General features: G+C 38.5%; 1 protein-coding gene across 4 annotated transcripts in view; it reads left to right on the top strand.

The window, feature by feature from the left end:
• The window catches only part of GABPB2 (GA binding protein transcription factor subunit beta 2), a 35,954-nt gene that overhangs the window by 8,284 nt on the left and 25,015 nt on the right, over positions 1–2,655 (top strand). The window lies entirely within an intron of this gene.

Below are 2,655 nucleotides of genomic sequence, written 5' to 3'. Positions count from 1 at the left end.
GGTGAGCTGAGATCGCACCATTGCACTCCAGCCTGGGTAACAAGAGTGAAACTCCATCTCAAAAATAAATTAATAAATAAGTAAATTAGGTGGGCATGGTGATGCAAACATGTAGTCTCAGCTACTAGGGAGACTGACATGGGAGTATCTCATGAGCTCAGGAGTTAGACTTACTGTGAGCTATGATTGTGCCACAGTACTCCAGCATGGGTGACAGAGCAAGACCCTGTCTCAAAAAAAAAAAAAAGGAAAATATTGAAGGGTTATACCTAGACCAAAAATGAAAATATAAAGGTGCTTCAATATGGTACAGATAAGGAGAATAACCATTAATAGTTTAAAGCAGTAACAAAGCAGAATAAACATAAGTAGCTTTTGGGGTACTGATATAAAAGAGATAAATGTGATTATCTGAATAAAGTATAAGAGTCTGGATTTGTTCTTGAGTGCATATATAAAAAGAAAATAGCAGAGAAAAGTACTTGGTGTTGATCTTTTGAGACCTGTATGTTTTCAACAGAAACTTCTATCTTAAAAAGAATGAATGATTTATTTTCAGCATCTCCTTTTACAAATATTTGTTTTACCATGAAATAACTTGTGTCCTCATTTAAATAAATTTTCCAATTGATTATTGGTTTTTTTCTGTTTCTGACTTTTATTTGAAAACAACAGTATTCTTAGTTAAGTTTGTATAATATCAAAGGAAAGATCTTGACTAAGCTATTGTTATTGAGAGGTAGAGTGATAAAAGAGAAGAAGCAATGTATGTAATATACACAGAATTTTAGAATCAGAATTGTGTTCAAATAATTATTGGTTCACTAGCTACTTGACCTTAGGAAAACTACATACTTCTCTATGCCTTGTTTACTTATCTGTAAAACTGGGATATAATAATGTCTACTTTATGAGGTTGTTGTGAGAGTTTTAAGATTTTGTATTTCAGGGTCCATTTTGTAGCAGGGCTTCCATAATAGCTATTAAATGAAAACATAATTTCTTAGCAAAGTTTCACCCTGACATGCCCACAAGGGGGCAATAGTGATCTTCATTGTATAGGCTATCAACAGTTATTTAAAATAATTTTGCATTCTGGCTGGGTGCAGTGGCTCATGCCTGTAATCCCAGCACTTTGGGAGGCTGAGGTGGTTAGATCATGAGGTCAAGAGTTCAAGACCAGCCTGGCCAACATGGTGAAATCCTGTCTCTAAAAAAAAATTAAATAAATAAATTTGCATTCAGCTAGATGATACAAAAACTTTACATTAATTTTTTTTTTTTTTTTTTTTTTTTGAGACAGAGTTTCGCTCTTGTTACCCAGGCTGGAGTGCAATGGCGCGATCTCGGCTCACCGCAAGCTCCGCCTCCTGGGTTCAGGCAATTCTCCTACCTCAGCCCCTTGAGTAGCTGCAATTACAGGCACGCGTCACCATGCCCAGCTAATTTTTTGTATTTTTAGTAGAGACGGAGTTTCACCATGTTGACCAGGATGGTCTCGATCTCTTGACCTCGTGATCCACCTGCCTCGGCCTCCCAACGTGCTGGGATTACAGGCGTGAGCCACCGCGCCATTAAATTTATATATACATGTACTCAGAACATTCACAATCTTTTAGATTCATACTAGTTCAGTCACGCTGATTAAAACAACTGTTTTTATATTCTAAAAGCATTTTGTAGCCAATAAAGTTATATGCTCACAAACCTGTGAAAAGAGCAAGAGTTGGTCTTTAACTACTGAAATTCTCCAGATCCTGATGTGGAATGATAAGCAAAGTTAAACACATTCAGAATAGAGATTCTTTGCTTTGGTTCCCATGGGCCAATATAATGTTTGTCATGTAGCTTCTGGCAGACCTACCCAACTTTCCTCTTTATGTAGATAACTGCAATTTGAAATTGCTAAACTATCATATAATAGAGCTGACCTCCCCTTTATGAATAAGATGAATATCATCTTATTCATAAAGCAGTTCTACCTAGCTATCCCTCCTTAGCTGATAAGCCTACCCAGTGTTTAATCAGTGTAGATAAAGGAAAGGAGGACATTTATAAGACAAATTCAGGTCTTATAAATGTTAGTCAACTGGCTTAAAGGATATATATATATTTTCAGTTGGAGTCTCGCTCTGTTGCCCAGGCTGGAGTGCAGTGGCATGAACTCGGCTCATTGCAGCCTCCGTCTGACTCCCAGTTTCATGCAATTCTCCTGCCTCAGCCTCCCCACTAGCTGGGACTATAAGCACGTGCTGCCACGCCTGGCTTATTTTTGTGTTTTTAGTAGAGATGGGGTTTTACCATGTTGGCCAGGATGGTCTTGATCTCCTGACCTCGTGATCCGCCTGCCTCAGCCTCCCAAAGTGCTGCGATTACAGACGTGAGTCACCACGCTGTCCCCAAGGATATTCTTTTCTGAAATGGTGAGTGGGCTTCTTGTTTCCCATCATCCAATAATATTTTTAATGATTGAAGGAGCCTTCACTGTAGTGTATAGAATGCAGGCTGCCCCAATAAAAAAAAATTTTAAAGCCTTAGATTTATTTATTTATTTATTTATTTATTTTTTTGAGACGGAGTTTCGCTCTCGTTACCCAGGCTGGAGTGCAATGGCGCGATCTCGGCTCACCTCAACCTCCGCCTCCTGGGTTCAGG

This window comes from Cebus imitator, unplaced genomic scaffold (genome assembly GCF_001604975.1).
Source record: "Cebus imitator isolate Cc_AM_T3 unplaced genomic scaffold, Cebus_imitator-1.0 Scaffold188, whole genome shotgun sequence".
Classification (NCBI taxonomy): domain Eukaryota; kingdom Metazoa; phylum Chordata; class Mammalia; order Primates; family Cebidae; genus Cebus; species Cebus imitator.
This window is presented reverse-complemented; position numbering and strand designations above follow the sequence as displayed.